Genomic DNA, 21,855 nt, shown 5'->3' on the forward strand with positions numbered 1-21,855 from the left:
GGTCATTATGGACAAACAGTCCTATTTTTGTTTCATCAGACCAGAGGACATTTCTCCAAAAAGCACGATCTTTGTCCCCATGTGCAGTTGCAAACAGTGGTATGGCTTTTTTATGGCGGTTTTGGAGCAGTGGATTCCTCCTTGCTGAGCGGCCTTTCAGGTTATGTTGATGTAGGACTTGTTTTACTGTGGATATAGATACTTTTGTACCTGTTTCCTCCAGCATCTTCACAATGTCCTTTTATGTTGCTCTGGGATTGATTTGCACTTTTCGCACCAAAGTACATTAATCTCTAGGAGACAGAATGAGTCTCCTTCCTGAGCAGTATGACGGCTGCGTGGTCCCATGGTGTTTATACTTACGTACTACTGTTTGTACAGATGAACGTGGTACCTTCAGGCGTTTCGAAATCGCTCCCAAGGATGAACCAGACCAGGTCTACAGCTTTTTTCTGAGGTCTTGGCTGATTTCTTTTGATTTTCCCATGATGTCAAGCAAAGAGGCACTGAGTTTGAAGGTAGGCCTTTAAATACATCCACAGGTTACACCTCCAATGACTCAAATGATGTCAATTAGCCTATCAGAAGCTTCCAAATGCTATGACATAATTTTCTGGACTTTTTCAAGCTGTTTAAAGGCACAGTCAACTTAATGTGTGTAAACTTCTGTCACACTGGAATTGTGATACAGTGAATTATAAGTGAAATAATCTGTCTGTAAACAATTGTAGGAAACATTACTTGTGTTATGCACAAAGTAGATGTCCTAACCAACTTGCCCAAACTATAGTTTGTTAACAAGAAATTTGTGGAGTGGTTGAAAAACGAGTTTTAATGACTCCAACCTAAGTGTACGTAAAATTCCGACTTCAACTGTACCTAAATGTTTAATTTCCATAATTTTTAGGATTATTTATTTTAATTGCGCACCCTCCAGCAGGACACCTAGCCCTAAATGGTTATAAATCCACTTGAGTTCTATAATGACACTGTTAGTTTGTGTTTCTTACATCAACAAACAGCTAGTTTGTCTTTTCTTTGCAAGTTGCCCTAAATCTTGTGAGACGCTAATTGTTAGCCGCTAATGCTAATAGCTAGCTAATATATGTTCTGAGTAAGAGAACGTAGCTAGCTAATACAGCCTGGTAATACCAGTGATGGTGTAGACCTAAATCAGCATGTTGTTTGTGCGACAGTATCTTCTAAATTAAAGAGGAATATGCAAAGTAATAACATGTTAGCCTACATAAAGTAGCTAAGAGAAGACATGCAATGTAGCCAAAGCTTTTAGGATCCCCTAACAGTTATCAACACTTTAGTTCCAACCCTGTCTCAATAACTCCTCCCGCATTTTATTTCGTTTTCACCTCAAACAACACTGTATTCAAAGTGCCCACTATTGTATTCTAACTACAGAATTAGAATTGTCATTCTATTTCCATGATTCAAACAGTTTTGCTCTAATTCGCAAGTGAAATCCCAATTGCAACATTTGGTTAAAAATAAATCCTAGATTATTTGCCCATATCGTGCAGCCCTACGTGGCAGTGTGGAAATTATCTCAATTGAGCAGTGGTGTAAAATACTTAAGTACTTTTGATACTTAAGTACATTTTATCAATTACATTCACTTTTGATACTTAAGTATATTTAGAACAAAATACTTATAGACTTTTACTCAATTAGTATTTTGCTGGGTGACTCACTTTTACTTCAGTAAAAGTAAAGATATGTTCATAGAAAATTATTCAAGTATGACAATTGGGTACTTTTTTCACTACTGCAATTGAGTGCAGGAAATGCAGAAATTATAAAAGTGCTGACATTTGTTTTGGTTGAAGTTGAATTGAATCAGAACAAAACAAAAACAATCAGAATGGAGAAAGACTCAATGAAATCATGTAGAAGGTATGTGCTGCCACTCTAGGATCACTCACTACTCATAAAGCAATGTAGAACTGTACCTATTTAAAAACTCAACATACCGTCAAATACCGTCATACCGTCCAATTTTTTAAATATACCGTGATATAATGTTTTGGCCATATCGCCCAGCCCTACTTCATACCAACAACTTAATTATGGAGAAGGCAAAACATGAGATCTGGGAAACCAAAGGAATTTCCCCTAATCAAACTCAAGTGTCTGAAGGCTTCAGAAAATAAGGGAAATTGGCCATTGCTAATAATCGAATCACGTAGATTTAGAGGGTTGTCTTCAGAGAGCTTATATTCAATAGTTATGTAAATGTACTATACACGTTGTCTTACACAAGCATGGAGCCTTACAGATATGGCAGGAATCTCAACAATTTCGTTCCCCTTCGGAAGCCTCTGCTGCTCTTTTGTAATAATAAGGTTGGTGGGGATGGATATGCACAGTTCTTCGGCTCCTTAACTTCCCTTCATTTGACATCAAGGCAACTATGTCGACAAAGCTGGAGGTAATTTCAGGAGCCTAAATCACAGTCAATCATCAACGAGGCTTCGGCATCAGATTGCTTTTGTACTTTGTGAGGCCACAGACCTTTTCTTCTTTATACAAGTACGTAGCGAGAAGACTAAAATATGTGCTTCCTGTTCAGCATTGATCCTGAAATAATCCTCTGGAAGCAATACGTTATTGGAGGAAAACTCCAAAAACAAACAAGGATTTCTTGAAGCAGACACTGTATCTGTTCTTTCTCTTTATGTTTTTTTGTGGAGGAGCCTTTTGAAAGTTGGCCTTTGGGGTAATGCAGTGTTTTCTGTCTTAGTCTTTGATGCCTTTCTTCGAGTTCCTTCCTTCATTACATCTGGAGCTTCTCTCTCTCGTGCTTCTTTCATCTTCATTATGACAAATATTTCAATTACATGACCTGGTTTCTGCTTAACACTTCGGTGAACTCAAATTGCCTTGTTGTTGTTTGTATTGTGCTTCCTTCTTTATAATCAAATTTTAGTTTTGTATAATTGCAATGGTTATTTCTCTGTGTACTTCATGCTTGGTGTAGCATGCAAGACACATCTATGACTAAACTCCCTCATAGCCACACTACAGGCCAGTACTGGCTCAGATTAAAATATGATGAAGAAGCTCTCTGCCCTCCGCTCTGGTTGCAAAGACATTAGGGGGGATATTTCTCCGCCTGACTAACACAAGTGCGCTTGGCACCTTTGACCCAAAATATCCTCCATCCTACCCCCCAAAAGTGCAGACTATATCCAGAGGAGGATATACAGTGGGAAGAACAAGTATTTGATACACTGCCGATTTTGCAGGTTTCCCTACTTACAAAGCATGTAGAGGTCTGTAATTATTATCATAGGTACACTTCAACTGTGAGAGACGGAATCAAAATCACATTGTATGATTTTTAAATAATTAATTTGCATTTTATTGCATGACATAAGTATTTGATCACCTACCAACCAGTGAGAATTCCAGCTCTCACAGACCTGTTAGTTTTTCTTTAAGAAGCCCTCCTGTTCTCTACTCATTACCTGTATTAACTGCACCTGTTTGAACTCGTTACCTGTATAAAAGACACCTGTCCACACACTCAATCAAACAGACTCCAACCTCTCCACAATGGCCAAGACCAGAGAGCTGTGTAAGGTCATCAGGGATACAATTGTAGACCTGCACAGGGCTGGGATGGGCTACAGGACAATAGGCAAGCAGCTTGGTGAGAAGGCAACAACTGTTGGCGCAATTATTAGAAAATGGAAGAAGTTCAAGATGACGGTCAATCACCCTCGGTCTGGGGCTCATGCAAGATCTCACCTCGTGGGGCATCAATGATCATGAGGAAGGTGAGGGATCAGCCCAGAACTACACGGCAGGACCTGGTCAATGACCTGAAGAGAGCTGGGACCACAGTCTCAAAGAAAACCATTAGTAACACACTACGCTGTCATGGATTAAAATCCTGCATGCAAGGTCCCCCTGCTCAAGCCAGCGCATGTCCAGGCCCGTCTGAAGTTTTCCAATGACCATCTGGATGATCCAGAGGAGGAATGGGAGAAAGTCATGTGGTCTGATGAGACACAAATAGAGCTTTTTGGTCTAAACTCCACTCGCCGTGTTTGGAGGAAGAAGGATGAGTACAACCCCAAGAACACCATCTCAAAGGTGAAGCATGGAGGTGGAAACATCCTTCTTTGGGGATGCTTTTCTGCAAAGGGGACAGGACGACTTCACCGCATTGAGGGGAGGATGGATGGGGCCATGTATCGCGAGATCTTGGCCAACAACCTCCTTCCCTCAGTAAGAGCATTGAAGATGGGTTGTGCCTGGGTCTTCCAGCATGACAACGACCCGAAACAAACAGCCAGGGCAACTAAGGAGTGGCTCCGTAAGAAGCATCTCAAGGTCCTGGAGTGGCCTAGCCAGTCTCTAGACTTGAACCCAATAGAAAATCTTTGGAGGGAGCTGAAAGTCCGTAGTGCCCAGTGACAGCCCCAAAACCTGAAGGATCTGGAGAAGGTCTGTATGGAGGAGTGGGCCAAAATCCCTGCTGCAGTGTGTGCAAACCTTGTCAAGAACTACAGGAAACGTATGATCTCTGTAATTGCAAACAAAGGTTTCTGTACCAAACATTAATTTCTGCTTTTCTGATGTATCAAATACTTATGTCATGCAATAAAATGCTAATTAATTACTTAAAAATCATACAATGTGATGTTCTGGATTTTTGTTTTAGATTCTGTCTCTCACAGTTGAAGTGTACCTATGATAAAAATGACAGACCTCTACATGCTTAGGACACAGCTACTCATTCAAGGGTTTTACTTTATTTTTTGCTATTTTCGACATTGTAGAATAATAGTGAAGACACAAACTATGAAATAACACATGGAATCATGTAGTAACCAAAAAAGTGTTGAACATATAAAAATATATTTTAGATTCTTCAAGGTAGCCACTCTTTGTTTTGATGACAGCTTTGCACACTCTTGGCATTCTCTCAACAAGCTTCACCTGGAACACTTTTCCAATTGTCTTGAAGGAGTTCCCACATATGCTTAGCACTTGTTGGCTGCTTTTCCTTCACTCTGCGGTCCATCTCAAATAGGGTTGAGGTCAGGTGATTGTGGAGGCCAGGTCATCTGATGCAGCACTCCATTGCTCTCTTCTCCAGCCTGGAGGTGTGTTGGGTCATTGTCCTGTTCTGTTAAAAAAAATATTGTCTCACTAAGCGCAAACCAGACGGGATGGTGTATCGCTGCAGAATGCTGTGGTAGCCATGCCGGTTAAGTGTGCCTCGAATTCTAAATGAATCACTGACCGTGATGAAATTGCACATTGCTGCATTTGCAGAATAATTATACTGATTCATGTGTATTCCACACAGATCTTATAGGGTCACAATATAGGTTGATCAATTATCAACAGCCAACAGTGTAATGACTTTAAAAGCTTGATTTCCAAATTCCTATGTTTGTTTGACAAGATTCAAACACAGTAAACTTGCAGGTCTAAGCTGTAAGGACCTTGATGTGTTACACAGGACTGGACCTGAGTGAAAGCTGTGTGACATGAGCCAGATCCCTCTGAGGATGCCTGTACTGGTGTGTTCTCTGTCTCTAGCTGTTGCTGGAGACAGAAAGGTAATCTGACACGTGATGCTTACGTCTGCCTGCACCAACCTATCCTTCGGTCACCTTCAATTGCACTTAAAATTCACATCATGGTAAAGACAGCCTTCCTTCCCGAAAGCTAATTGCCCATGTAGATCAGAGACCGTGACCTACAGTTACTTCAACTCGGTGAAGTGTGCACACAGTTTGCAGAGGCCTCACATGCTTTGCTACCACATGTGATCAGGGCTGGAACTTCGCTCTGACACACTCCTGCTGTCTCACTCTTACACACTGTGCTCAACCGCCTGCAATTTGCCTTTGAATGCGACAGGAGGCATTTCTGGAGAGCACAAGCCAAGTGAGCCCGGTCTTACATCATGTGCTTTGAGACCCAGAGAGACCCGACGGCTTCCCGACGGCTTAATTTGTCCACCATCAGGGTGGATGTGGATGCAATATAATCCAGAGCCCTGTGGGAGAGCGAGAGGAAAAGGGGGATTTCATGGTAAAGGTGCTGGCGGTGGGCTGATAATAGATGTATAATTAAATGCAGCGGTCAGACCATTAGAGGCTTAGGTGTTGGGAGGTGGAAAGATGGAGGGTAAAATAATCAGAGAGGGTGGATAGTGAGTCTGAAAGCTGTGGAGTGGGGCTTTTAGGAGCCATTGAACTCCTAGTGGAGGACACACAAAAAAACTCTGCTGGAGTGAGGGCCTCGTACTACTAATGAGGGAGCTTTCAAAATTAGCATCCCACTACATGCTGAATGAGTTGCCAGGCCTCTGACACCTCACACAAGACAGCCAGGAGAGAAAGAGAGATAACAGAGCCACATAGAGGTCATGAGCAGATGAGCTCCCAAATTTTTCAGCATGTTTTTAAAAAATATATAGATTTAGAGTTAGACTTTTTTGGCAGGGACATATACAGGATGCTACCCTCCACAACATAACCTTCACTCCAAACCTACAACCTGATTTTGGATGGATATTATCTGCAAGGCTTATTCCCAAGCAAGCAGCAAATGCTCTGGCAAACAGAAACCTGAAAACACCATCCAACCTGGAACTGAGTGAGTGTTTAGTCTGAAGCTAAATCTTATTTTCAAAAGCCAAGAAGAAAAATATATTACAATGATATATTTTACATTATAAGGACTGAATGCTAAATAAAGGCTACCAAGGACAAAAGATACAACTTTAATTATCACTGACATGGGAAGTGAAAGGTTTCAAAGCCCTTGAGCCCAGAGGTAATTAAAATATAGTACCCTATGAATGTAAAACAATTACAAGGCAAGAAAGGAGTACAAAATGAAGCTCCTTATAGAAAATCAATCTACACGTTTTGCTAACGGTTATAAAGATGGGAACATAAGCAACTTAATCTTCCACGCAGACCATTCCCTGGCATGGCACAGTGCTATATTAACACAGACCATCCCCTGGCATGGCACAGTGCTATATTAACACAGACCATTCCCTGGCATGGCACAGTGCTATATTAACACAGACCATTCCCTGGCATGGAGCTATATTAACACAGACCATCCCCTGGCATGGCACAGTGCTATATTAACACATTACCCCTCTGTTAAAAGGGGGGATGTTACCGATAGGTGGAAACTCAGGATATTAGACAATGAGTAGTCAGCAAATGTGAACGTGTACAAATCTGGAACAGTAATAGTCACGTTTGTTGTACGGAGGAGACCAAGGCGCAGCGTAAGATGAATACATACTTTTAATGAAACCGAAGTTAACCGAACTTAACGAACTATACAAAACAACAAACGTGATGCTATAATAATACTAGTACAGGCAACTAGACATAGATATAGACAATAACCCACAAAATACCCAAAGAAGATGGCTGCCTAAATATGGTTCCCAATTAGAGACAACGATAATCAGCTGCCTCTAATTGAGAACCAATCTAGGCAACCATAGACATACATAAACACCTAGATAGTAAAGGACCCCATAAACCTACAAAACCCCTAGATAGTTAAAAACACATACATCACCTATGTCACACCCTGACCTAACCAAAACAATAAAGAAAACAAACAATACTAAGGTCAGGGCGTGACAGTAATGGTACAGGGAAACCCCAAACCATTTCAGCCGGATCTTCACATTATCAAAAAAGAGAGAGCTGTGATTGGGAGTCCCATAGGGCAGCGCACAATTGGCCCAGCGTCGTCCAGGTTTGGCCAGTGTAGGCTGTCATTGTAAATAAGAATTTGTTCTTAACTGACTTGCCAAGTTAAATGAAGGTTAAAAATGTAATGTAATAAAATAAAATATAAAATCCCAGCACAGAGTGCTACTCCCTCATTTAAATGAAGGATAGATTCACCCAGCTGAAGGTAAGGCAGGTGGAGCTGGAACAGCAGGTGAACTCACTCCAGTCAGCACAAAAAAATCATCCAGCTCAACAACACCCCCTCAACCAAACCCAGAGAGCTGGAGGTGGAGAGAGACACATCTGCACTCTGGACTGTGGTGAGACAACATCAACAGGAGAAAGAGCAGCAGCAGGAGAAGAACAGAGCACTAGAGGAGAGGATCAGAGTGCTGGAGGAGAGGGTGGGGGGGAAGGCGTGTGACAGAGAACAACCATTAGAGAGGTGGCCACCCCCGCAGAGAAGCCAGCAGAACAGGCCACCTCAGCTCCCGACATAAGTCTTGACACCACAGCAGAACAGTCCACCCCAGACCCTGACCATAAGTCAACATCACAGCAGAACAGACAAATGAAAAGCCCCAAGCTTTTCAGGATCCCACCCCCTCTGAGTACGCTCCCTGTCAGCCACCCTTATAGCCCTCCTGAAAACAGCCCCACACCCACTGAGGACATACACGAGACACAGATTGTACTCCTTATGGATTCAAACAGGAAATATATACACTCAAAAGGAACATCAAACTCGACATACCAATTAGGATCTGGCTAAAAATACTTGAATCAGTTATAGAACCCATTGCCCTTTCTGGTCGGGGGCCGCTCACCAAACAAGAATTCACAAAATGGGACAAACACCAAATTGAGACTCTGCATGCAGAATTCTGCAAAATATCCTGCGTGTACAAAGTAAAACACCAAATAATGCATGCAGAACAGAATTAGGCCTATACCTGCTACTTATCAAATCCAGAAAATAGCAGTTAAATTATACAACCACCTAAAAGGAAGCTATTCCCAAACCTTCCATAACAAAGCCATCACCTACAGAGAGATGAACCTGGAGAAGAGTCCCCTAAGCAAGCTGGTCCTGGGGCTCTGTTCACAAACACACCCCACAGAGCCACAGGAGAGCAGCACAATTAGACCCAACCAAATTACGAGAAAACAAAAAGATAATTACTTGACACATGGGAAAGAATTAACAAAAAAACAGAGTAAACTAGAATGCTATTTATCCCTAAACAGAGAGTACACAGTGGCAAAATACCTGACAACTGTGACTGACCCAAAATTAAGGAAAGCTTTGACTATGTACAGTCTCAGTGAGCATAGCTATTGAGAAAGGCCCCCATAGGCAGACGTGGCTCTCAAGAGAAGACAGGCTATGTGCACACTGCCCACAAAATGAGGTGGAAACTGAGCTGCACTTCCTAACCTCCTGCCAAATATATGACAATATTAGAGACACATATTTCCCTCAGATTACACAGATCCACAAATAATTTTGAAAACAAACCCAATTTTGATAAACTCCCATATCTACTGGGTGAGATACCAGTGTGCCATCACAGTAGCAAGATTTGTGACCTGTTGCCACAAGAAAAGGTCAACCAGTGAAGAACAAACACCATTGTAAATACATCCCATATTTATGTTTATTTATTTTCCCTTTTGTACTTTCACTATTTGCACATCATTACAACACTGTATATGACATTTAAAATGTCTTTATTCTTTTGGAACTTCTGTGAGTGTAATGTTTATTGTTTATTTCACTTTTGTTTATTACCTACTTCACTTGCTTTGGCAATGTTAACATATGTTTCCCATGCCAATAAAGCCCTCGAATTGAATTGAATTGAGAGAGTGGGAGAGAGCTGTGCTCAGCCAAGCAGGAGTAGCTAATACTCCAGAGCCTCCAACCGAGAGAAAAAAGCCAATTGAACTCTCTCTCAAATTAGGCATCTGTACAGGCACCTTCAAAGTGGGCCCTAGTAAGCCTAATCCACTATTACCAAACGCATGCAATGTCTGTCTACACCACCATGAAAGTCGGTGTGCAGCATACTCTACCAGAGCCAATGATCTCTCAGCACAGCCATTAATTGCAGCATTATAGGCATAAGCCATGTCCCAAAAGCCGATTAACTAACTGCGCAGTGTCCCCCCAATGGTCCTCATAAATATACCCTCGAAATATGCCAACCCGTCTATTATGTATGAGCGAGGGTCATTTTTTATTCATGTTTTTAGTCCTTATGCCTACTAAAGTGATGACGACTTTTCAGAATGACTTGGTAAGGTAGAGCGATGTAGATAGTGGTAGGCATGGCATTTTACCTTTATCAAAGGATTTCATCTTTTTGGTTTGAAGTATTGTGTCTGTATTGGATATCATCAGGTCATTTAATCTGAAATAAAGTACCAGACTGAAACATTACATTAGAAAAACACATATGATATTGTACTTCAGTTACCAAAAGAGTATTATAAACTGGGTGGTTTGAGCCCTGAATGCTGATTGGCTGACAGCCATGGTATACCACGGGTATGAATGTATTTTTACCGCTCCAGTTACATTGGTAACCAGAGGGTGTGTGGTATATGGCCACTTTGCGTTGCGTCGTGCCTAAGAACAGCCCTTAGCCGTGGTATATTGGCCATATACCACACACCTTCAGGCCTTGTAACTTAAATAAACCTGGCATCAAAGTAAGTGCACCATTCACTAGATAATAAAGCAATTCCTCTGGCCCTCTGATTGGCTACACAGGATAGTTTGCTTGATTGGAGGACCGGTCAAGTCTCCAGCTCCAGGCAGTAATCGCCAGACTGATGCCTGTAGAATTACAACAGATAAAAACCAGGGAGACTGAATCGAACCAGAAGGAAAATGTATGCTCATATTGAATGGCACATGTGGACCGCACAATGACTGAAAATAACACTTGCTATCCCCATTTCCCAGTCGTTGTCCTTATTGTTCATTTACAAGCACATTAGAAAATACCAAACAAAACGTTCAAGTTCTTTTAACCTTTATTGATAAAAACGCAGGATTATGAGTAATGACTGATATCTTGTTTTTATTCCATGGAAAGCAGTTGGAAATGTAATTTAAGAAAGTAGAAGTAAGAAAAAGTATATGAACCTTTTGGAATTACCTGGACTTCTGTATAAATTGGTCATAACATTTGATCTGATCTTCATCTAAGTCACAACAATAGACAAACACAGTTTGCATAAACTAATAACACACAAACAATTATACATTTTCATATCTTTATTGAACACACCGTGTAAACCAAACGTTTTCTGTAGTTGCGGTCAGACCTGCACAACGGTCAGGAGGAATTTTGTCTGGTGTGAACCTCTCTCTTGACGTCATGCCCTAGCATCTTAATCAGGTTGAGGTCAGGACTGTGACTGGGCCACTCCAGAAGGCGTATTTTCTTCTGTTGAAACCATTCTGTTGTTGATTTACTTCTGTCTTTTGGGTTGTTGTCCTGTTGCATCACCCAACTTCTGTTGAGCTTCAATTGGCGGACAGATAGTCCTACATTCTCCTGCAAAATGTCTTGATAAACCTGGGAATTTATTTTTCCATTGATGATGACAAGCTGTCCAGGCCCTGAGGCAGCCCCAAACCATGATCCCCCATCCACCATACTTTACACTTGTGGTGAGGTTTTGATGTTGGTGTGCCTTTTTTTCTCCACACATAGAGTTGTGTGTTCTTTCCAAACAACTCAACTTTAGGTTCATCTGTCCACAGAATATTTTGCCAGTAGCGCTGTGTAACATCCAGATGCTCTTCTTTTTTTTGGACAGCAGTGGCTTCTTCCGTGGTGTCCTCCCATGAACACCATTCTTGTTTAGTGTTTTACATATCGTAGACTCGTCAACAGAGATGTTAGCATGTTCCAGAGATTTATTTAATCTACAGGATCGGTGGGTCCCCCGCGGGACGGTTGAGCTAACGTAGGCTAATGTGATTAGCATGAGGTTGTAAGTGTGCTAGCACAGACTGGAATATGTTCCAGGATTCATAAAATGGCATTGAGGAGAATACCACCTCAGTCACCGGCTTCATCATTAAGTGCATCAACGACGTCGTCCCCACAGTGACCATACTACGTACATATCCCAACCAGTAGCCATGGATTGTAGGCAACATCCTCACCGAGCTAGAGTTCTAGAGCTGCCACTTTCATTGAGCAGGACACTAATCCGGACGCTTATAAGACATTTCACTATGCTGCCCTTAGACGAACCATCACAGGCAAAGCATCAATACATTCACAAGGCGGATTACCAGGACTTGTACTCAGAACATGCGCGGAACAACTGGCAAGTGTCTTCACTGACATTTTCAACCATTCCTTGACAGAGTCTGTAATACCTACATGTTTCAAGCTGATCACCAGAATCCCTGTGCCCAAGAAACTGAAGTTAACCTGCCTAAATGACTACCACTCATAGCACTCACGTCAGTAGCCATAAAGTGCTCACATCAACACCATCATCCCGGAAACACTAAACCCACTCCAATTTGCATACTGCCCCAACAGATCCACAGATGCAATCTCAATCGCACTCCACACTGCCCTTTCCCACCTGGACAAAAGGAACACCTATGTGAGAATGCTGTTCATTGACTACAGCTCATCATTCAACACCATTGTGCCCACAAAGCTCATCACTAAGCTAAGGACCCTGGGACTAAGCACCTCCCTCTGCAACTGGATCCAGGTGGTAAGGGTAGGCAACAACACATCTGCCCTGCTGTTCCTCAACACGGGGGCCCCTCAGGGGTGCGTGCTTAGTCCCTTCCTGTACTCCTTGTTCACCCACAACCGTGTGGCCAAGCACGACTCCAACACCATCATTAAGTTTGCTGATGACAACAGTGGTAGGCCTGATCACCGACACCGATGAGACAGCCTATAGGGAGGAGGTCAGAGACCTGGCAGTGTGGTGCCAGGACAGCAACCTATCCCTCAATGTGAGCAAGACAAAGGAGCTGTCACACCCTGACCTTAGTTATCTTTGTTTTCTTTATTATTTTGGTTAGGTCAGGGTGTGACGATGGTGGTTTGTTTAGTTTTTGTATTGTCTAGGGGTTTTTGTAAGTCTAGGTGTAAGTCTAACATGCCCCCATTCACATCGACGGGGTTGTAGTGGAGCGGGTCGAGAGTTTCAAGTTCCTTGGTGTCCACATAACCACAATCATGGTCCAAACACACCAAGACAGTCATGAGGGCATGAAAACACCCTTTTCCTCTCAGGAGACTGTAAAGATTTGGCATAGGTCCTCAGATCCTCAAAGTTATACAGCTGCACCATCAAGAGCATCCTGACCAGTTGCATCACCGCCTGGTATGCAACTGCTAGGCATTTGACTGTAAGACTGTAAGACCCAGTACATCACTGGGGCCAAGCTTCCTGCCATGAAGGACCTACAGTATATACTAGGCGGTGTCAGAGGAAAGCCCACAAAATTGTCAGAGACTCCAGTCACCCAAGTCATAGACTGTTCTCTCTGCTACCGCACAGCAAGCGGTACTGGAGCACCAAGTCTAGGTCCAACAGGTTCCTTAACAGCTTCTACCGCCAAGGCATAAGACTGCTGAACAATTAATCAAATGGCTACCTGGACTATTTACATTGACCCCCCCCCCCATTTTTTTTTACACTACAGCTACTTGCTGTTTATTATCTATGCATAGTCACTTTACCTCTACCTACATGTACAAATTACCTCGACTAACCTGTATCCCTGCACATTGACTCTGTACCAGTACCCTCTGTATATAGTCTCGTTATTGTTATCTTATTGTGTTACTTTTTATTTAAAAAATTCCTTTAGTTTATTTTGTAAATATTTTCTTAACTCTTTCTTGAACTGCATTGTTGGTTAAGGGCTTGTAAGTAAGCATTTCATGTTATGTGTTGTATTCGGCGCATGTGACAAATAAAATTAGATTTGATGTTACTTGGACCATTTTATCTGTCCTGCTAAGCATTCAAAACGTAATGAGTACTTTGGAGTTCGGGGAAAATGTATGGAGCAAAAAGTACGTTATTTTCTTTAGGAATGTAGTGAAGTAAATGTTTAAACAAATATCTATAGTAAAGTAAAGTACAGACACACCTACAAAGTTAAGTGTGTATTTTAAAGTATTTTTACACCACTGAATGGATCCCACAACACATGCCCCAACCAACTACGGCATCGAAACCACATGAGCGTTACACACTAGGATGCAACACTGTGATCTGCAGGGCCAGAAAAAATAGGGTGTTAAGCTGATAAGAGAGTAGATCACATGATAGGTGATTTTGTGCTGTCCTGATTTCCTGCATTGTGTCAGAGTGGCTGAGCAAGTTAGAAAGGGCAGGTAGGCATTGGGCTCAGGTGTCAGGGGGTCAGCAGAGAAACGGTTGAATGCATTGAGGGGAAAGGAAAGCTCACTGATGTAACCTGGTCCCAGATCTGTTTGTACTGTATATCCAACTCCTATGGTTGTTGTCATGGCATGGTAGGTATTATAAATTATGTCACAAAAGTCTTGCCACCAACAGAACGGGGCGTACAACCATCTCATATATGGCACATGGAAATCACAAGAGGGTGGTTTACGGAGATAGGTGGGATGGGCTGCGAGCAGCTGAGGGCTGGTTTTAAAAGCTCATGATCTATAATAGTTATGACTGAACATACTATTTATAATATGTACTGGATGTGTTTAAGTGCTATCTATCCAGATGTAATGTATATCAAATAACTACACTGAACAAAAATATAAACGCAACATGTGAAGTTTTGGTCCCATGTTTTATGAGCTGAAATAAATGATCCCAGAAATGTTCCATACAGACAAAAAGCTTATTTCTCTCAAATGTTGTCTACAAATGTGTTTACTTCCTTGTTAGTGAGCATTTCTCCTGCCAAGATAAACCTGACCGTTGTGGCATGTCAAGAAGCTGATTAAACAGCATGATCATTACACAGGTGCACCTTGTGCTGGGGGACAATAAAATACCACTCTAAAAAATTCAGTTTTGTGTCACAATACTATGCCACAGATGTCTCAAGTTTTGAGGGAGAGTGCAATTGGCATGCTGACTGCAGGAATGTCCACTAAAGCTGTTGCCAGATCATTTAATGTTAATTTCTCTACAATAAGTCGCCTCCAACGTCATTTTTAGAATTTGTCAGTACTTTCAACCCACCTCACAACCGCATACCACGTGTATGGCGTCGTGTGGGCGAGCAGTTTGCTGATATCAACGTTGTGAACAGGGTGCTCCGTGGTGGCGGTGGGGTTATGGTATGGGCAGGCATAAACAGACAACGAACACAACTGCATTTTATCAATGGCAATTTGAATGCACAGAGATACCGTGATGAGATCCTGAGGCCCATTGTCATGCCATTTATCCACTGCAATCCCCTCATGTTTCAGCATGATAATGCGCAGCCCCATGTCGCAAGGATCTGTATACAATTCCTGGAACCTGAAAATGTCCCAGTTCTTCCATGACCTGCATACTCACCAGACATAACACCCATTGAGCATGTTTGGGATGCTCTACATCCACGTGTATGACAGCGTTATGCAGTTCTCTCCAATATCCATTGAAGAGGAGTGGGACAACATTCCACAGGCCACAATCAACTCTATGCAAAGGAAACATGTCGCGTTGCATGAGGCAAATGGTGGTCACACCAGATACTGACTGGTTTTCTGATCCACGGCCCTAACTTTTTTTTTAAGGTGTCTGTGACCAACAGATGCATGTCTGTATTCCCAGTCATGTGAAATCCATAGATTAGGACGTAATTAATTTATTTCAATTGACTGATTTCCTTATATGAACTGTAACTCAGTAAAATCTTAGATATTGTTGCATGTTGCGTTTATATTTTTGTTCAATATATATTTAGCTATATAACTAGTGTTTAAAAAAAGTGTGATGTATGTGAAATGTGTGTAGAATGCACAAAAATAATACAAATTTAAATAAAGATCTGGTTGGGTGAAGCAAGTGGCCTCCTAAGTGTTCTACACATGTCATGTCAAGTGAAACAAGAGCGAGAAGGCAGAACATCATTACAGAACATCTCCGGTGTAGTGTGTTTACCCGATACAACCCTGATCATATCCATGTGTAAAAATTGGCAATCTGTGCAAGTTATTATTGCAAAAGCTTCAGTTTACAATAGGCAAATTATAACTTGTGAATGTCTCTTTGTTTAAGTTCCTTGGCATATGAAGCCATTGTGATTTATTGTCATTGCATGCACTGTGCTATGTGCTCATAATGGAAACTTGGACAGGTTTCAAATGAAGGAAATATATTCTCAAATGACCTAGTCTGTGTGCATTGCAGGGCCACTGAGTGACCATTTTGAGTTAAATGAGTTATGTTCATTGGCCAATTACTTTTGGATGATTATTTCCATTCTGCAAGTTGAGCTACCCCCCCCCCAACACACACACACACAAAAACACTGGACACAGTGGAAACCATTACCACTCAAATTACAGCTAAGCAAGCTGTCTTGAAATGATAAACATCTTGAGCATGCACCCCTGGCTAAAGGGAAGGGAGAGCAGTGGAAAGACAAAAACACAAAAAGTCCCATTGCTCATACTGCAAGAGAGAGAGAGAGAACATTCAGTGGTTTGCAGAGTCTCATTGTTAATACACTTGCATCCAATTTACACAATTATCAATGAATGTAACAAAAAGGCTCCTCAAATTGTCCCGTGGTCAAATAAGTAGGCCTATGGTTGAATTTCCCCTCATTTCCTTGTATGGCTGATTTATTTAGAATGATCTGTATTGATGCCTGGAACCCTACCCCAGGGCACAAAACAGCCTTTTGGTAAATCCAATTACTGTGAGAATGGTTTTCAACTCTGTTCAAATAAAAGCAAGCTTGAAAAATCTGTCATGTTCATAAAGTGTGTACACAGTTGTGTGTGTGTGTGTGTGTGTGTGTGTGTGTGTGTGTGTGTGTGTGTGTGTGTGTGTGTGTGTGTGTGTGTGTGTGTGTAGGGAGCATTGTCACTAGGCAGTGTCTCGGGATAGTGTAATGGGGACCCGGTAACGGGTCATGCTGAGTTCAACAATAGAAACGTTAGTATGTGGAAGAGAAATAACATTCTACCACCGTATATTACTGTATATATGTGGGCTTGTTTCATTTCAGTGAGTAAAAGCCAGTCTATGACGATAGAGGCGAGTCCGGTACGACTTGGTTTTACATATTTAGAATAGAGGGGAAGCTGTTGCGCTAGAACAGGTAGGGAAACTGTGTTACTTATCTTCAGGACAAACAATTGTATAATGAAGTCACCTGTTCATTTACTTGTGACTTAAAGTAGCCTATGACAGTCAGAGTGACATGCTATATGTGTAAAATCTTACACTGAAGGTCACTCACTATTGGTTGTTGTGAGGTGCTGTTATTGTCAGGAAATCATCATTTCCACTTCCATTTGCACATACAGCATCACAAAAACAGCGGTCATAGACAAGGCAAGAGACCCATTTTTCAACTCATTGGTCATCCCATTAGTTGAGCCAGTGGTGGTGTAGCTATTGGGGGCTGGGCTCAGTAAAACAGACTCAACGGGCATTTTTCTACAAGCGTTCAGCACAAATTCAGCAGTCGGAACAGTGTGCTAGAGCGCTCACATCAACAACACGCGACATCGCGTTCGTTACAAAGAGGAAGAGACGGAGATGTTACGCACGAAAACTTTTCCAGCTACAAACGATACATTGAAAGATCAGTTCAAGAGGACAGAACACCCACGCCAAACAGTTATTTTATAAAGAGTTTTTTTTTTTTAAAACGGTCAACCTCATCCTGAATTTATGCAGCGAGGCTTTTCATGGTAAGTTTTAATTTTTAATGCTGCAATATGTAACTTTTTGGGCGACTTGACAAAATTCACATAAACGTGATATATCGATCTGTCATTCTCATTGAAAGCAAGTCTAAGAAGCGGTAGATGTATTCTATGTGCTTTATTTCTATGTTTCATGTTTTTAAGATTCGTTTTTGCTATCTTTCATTTTTGTACACCAGCTCCAAACAGCTGAAAATACAATATTTTTGGTTATGGAAAATATATTTCACAGTGGTTCAGATGGTACAGTGATTCTCTGCACGATAATTGCTTGTTTGGTCACATTAACTGAAATTAGGCGAACTATTAGCATTTTTGCAATCAGGAAATGGTGCGATTTCTGAAAAGGGCATTTGTAATTTATACAATGTTGCAGCCTGTGTTATATGTTGTGTAAATGTACTTTAATAATAGTTTTTGTTCACAAGAGACTGAGCGTCCCATATGGGAATACTAGAAATGTTGAAAGAAGGCAGGCAGTATAGCCTTTTGACACAGGTTTCGGCTGTCATACTTAACTGTCAATTTCTACATGACTTTTCTGATAGGTTTATCATTATACCGTCAGGCATGTAACATGCATGTCGTGGCATGTTAACTGATGTATGTCTTTATCCTGATAGGTCAATAATGCAGAGCAAGTTGTCAATAACTGGCTCAGGACAGGAATGCATAATGGCAATATTGAGTCCTTTTCATTTTACCGTCCAAACGCATTGTATGCAGCTGGCAATACATTTGTGGACCGTTCGCTAAACATTCTCTATTCAGCCTGCATCAGCTTTGATTTCCTCCAAAACTTTATTTAAAGGGCAAGAAAGTTGAAAAAGACTGGGAAAATATGCATACTTTCCTTATGAAACACAATTGTCCACCACCATGCTAGAATGGCTAAACGCTAATCCCAAACTGTGTGTATCGCGTTCAGCCAATCAGGTTGAAACTACATCCCAGGGGTTCCGTTTAATTTACGCCTGCTGTGCAGCGGTAGGTTCGGGGTGAGAAATCACACTGCTGCTGCAACACACCTTTCGGGATTAGCCTTTAGCGACTCTAGTATGGTGGTGGAAAATGGTGTTTCATAAAGAAAGTATGCATACCACCCCCACCCCCCCCCCCCCTCCTGGCCATTAAATGAAGTTAAGGAGATAATCGAAACCTATGCAGCCTGAAGGGAGAATGTTTTAGGTACGAATCGGTCCACGAGGGATATGTATGTATGGCCAGCTGCACCCAGTGCGTTTGGACGGTAGAATGAAAACGACTCAATATCGCCCCCGGCCTTTGGGCTAGGTTTACAGGAGACGTTGAATATAGCGATTTGCCTTTATGCCCAGGAAGAAGCCATTCAACTTTTCAAGCTTAATAATGTCAAAATACTGTACAGTGCATTCGGACAGTATTCAGACCCCTTGACGTTCCCCACATTCTGCTACGTTACAGCCTTATTCTAAAATGTATAGTTTGTTTCCCCCTTATCAATCTACACACAACCACAATTTGGAACTTATGACCAAAATATTGTTGGTTAAAGCAACAGGTGGATAGTGTTTTTGAGTGCTTGTTTGTGTAATTTGCTAAAAAAGCATTTCCTCTTGTCTGTATGTGCAGCCTGTCCTCTGACAGGAATCCTCTGTAAATAAAGACAGAGCACTTTGCTAGCTAGGGAAATGGTGCCTTCAGAAAGTATTCACACCCCTTGACTTTTTCCACGTTTTGTTATTAACAGCCTGAATTTAGATTCCATTTAGATTTTGTCACTGATCTACACACGATATCCCATAATGTCGAAGTGGAATTCTATTTTTAGATCCTATTTTTAGTCCGTACGTATTTACCCCTTTATAGCAAGCCAAAATCACTTCAGGAGTAAACATGTGCTGAACAAGTCAGATAATAAGTTGCATGGACTAACTCTGTGCATTAATCGTGTTTAACGTGATTTTTGAATGACTACCCCATATCTGTACACCGCACATACAATTATCTGTAAGGTCCCTCAGTTGAGCAGTGAATTTCAAGCACAGATTCAACGACAAAGACTAGGGAGGTTTTTCCAATGCCTCGTAAAGAAGGGCACCAATTGATAGATCGAAAAAAATGTAAAATAAAAGCTGATATTGAATATTTTTGAGCATATTGAAGTTATTGGACTTTGGATGGTGTAAAAATACACCCAGTCACTACAAAGATACAGGTGTCCTTCCTAACTCAGTTGACAGAGAGGAAGGAAACCGCTCAGGGATTTCACTGAGGCCAATGGTGATTTTTAAACCAGTTACAAAGTTCAATGGCTGTGATAGCAGAACTGAGGATGGATCAACAACATTGTAGTTACTCCACAGTGCTAACCTAAATGACGGTAAAGAAGGAAGGCTGTACAGAATATATATTTATTTATATATTGCACAATACAAATGTATTGCCAGCTGCATACTATGCAGATGAAGGTTTGCAAAGCTCTCAGACTTACCCAGAAAGACTCACAGCTGTAATAGTTGCCAAAGGTGATTCTAACATGTATTGACTCTGGGGGTTTAATACTTATCTCATCAAAATATATTAGTGTTTTATTTTCCATTAATACAATAACAAATAATACAAATCTTCCACTTTGCATTAGAGTATTTTATGTAGATCGTTGACAAAAAAAAGACAAATCCATTTTAATCCCACTTTGTAACAACAACAAAATGTGGAAAAAGTCAAGGGGTGTGAATAGTTTCTGATGGCACTGTATGTTGTTAACGTTTGAATTCAAGTCAAGTGCTTACTTTAGCAAACAGCCTGGGGGACAATGGAGGACGCAAACATTTGCAGAGCCAAGGGTTATTTACATAGCAGACTTCTTTAGAGACATTGTAGGCAGATACAGTGTCTCTTCCAGGTCTTTACCAGGACTGCAATCTCAGCCTTGGGACGCTTTAGGTGTTGTCAAATTCCTACATACAACCTTTTGGACATGCAATGAGTCATCTGAAATTGTTCCCTTTGCTACAGTGAGAGACACTGGTCTTGTTTAAAATATTTGACCAAGGACTTTGACTGAGAACTCATTTACAGCAACAAGCTGGAGAATAGTTACTGGGGATGGATGAGCCAATTGGAAGCTTGGGATTTTATTTTATTTATATTTCACCTTTATTTAACCAGGTAGGCAAGTTGAGAACAAGTTCTCATTTACAATTGCGACCTGGCCAAGATAAAGCAAAGCAGTTCGACACATACAACGACACAGAGTTACACATGGAGTAAAACAAATATACAGTCAATAATACAGTATAAACAAGTCTATATACGATGTGAGCAAATGAGGTGAGATAAGGGAGGTAAACGCAAAAAAAAAAGGCCATGGTGGCAAAGTAAATACAATATAGCAAGTAAAACACTGGAATGGTAGATTTGCAGTGGAATAATGTGCAAAGTAGAAATAAAAATAATGGGGTGCAAAGGAGCAAAATAAATAAATAAAATAGATACAGTAGGGAAAGAGGTAGTTTCAATGACGGCCTAGGAACGGTGGGTTAACTGCCTCGTTCAGGGGCAGAACGACAGATTTTCACCTTGTCAGCTCGTGGGATCCAATCTTGCAACCTCACAGTTAACTAGTCCATCGCAATAACGACCTGCCTCTCTCTCGTTGCACTCCACAAGGAAGTTGCTAGCTAGCATTAAACTTATCTTATAAAAAACAATCAATCATAATCACTAGTTAACTACACATGGTTGATGAAATTACTAGATAGCATATAATCTGACTGAGCATACAAGTCTCTAAGTATCTGACTAAGCAGTGGTAGGCAGAAGCAGGCTCATAAACATTCATTCAAACAGCACTTTCGTGCGTTTTGCCAGCAGCTCTTCGTTGTGCGTCAAGCATTGCGCTGTTTGACTTCAAGCCTATCAACTCCCGAGATGAGGCTGGTGTAACCGAAGTGAAATGGCTAGCTAGTTAGCGCGCGCTAATAGCGTTTCATTATTTACTTGAGGCTAAATTGATTTTATTGATGTATTATATTAAGTGTTCATTCAGTATTGTTGTAATTGTCATTATTACAAATAAATAAATACAAATCGGCAGATTAATCGATATCGGCTTTTTTGGTCCTCCAATAATCGCTATCGGCTTTTTTGGTCCTCCAATAATCGGTATTAGCTTTTTTGGTCCTCCA

The 21,855-nt window shown here is 41.3% G+C and overlaps 1 protein-coding gene and 1 pseudogene across 1 annotated transcript in view; both read left to right on the top strand.

Annotated features, from left to right (window-relative positions):
• The window catches only part of LOC110498715 (twinkle mtDNA helicase-like), a 53,450-nt pseudogene that overhangs the window by 16,658 nt on the left and 14,937 nt on the right, over nucleotides 1–21,855 (top strand).
• Nucleotides 16,969–21,855, top strand: part of LOC110498790 (leucine zipper putative tumor suppressor 2 homolog) — a 41,870-nt gene continuing 36,983 nt past the window's right edge. Inside the window, exon 1 of the mRNA XM_021575413.3 lies at nucleotides 16,969–17,668. The gene's annotated coding sequence lies outside the window, so the exon portion shown is untranslated. The remainder of the gene's footprint in view (nucleotides 17,669–21,855) is intronic.

The sequence above is a fragment of the Oncorhynchus mykiss genome, chromosome 20 (genome assembly GCF_057628025.1).
Source record: "Oncorhynchus mykiss isolate SJ-2025 chromosome 20, ASM5762802v1, whole genome shotgun sequence".
NCBI lineage: Eukaryota > Metazoa > Chordata > Actinopteri > Salmoniformes > Salmonidae > Oncorhynchus > Oncorhynchus mykiss.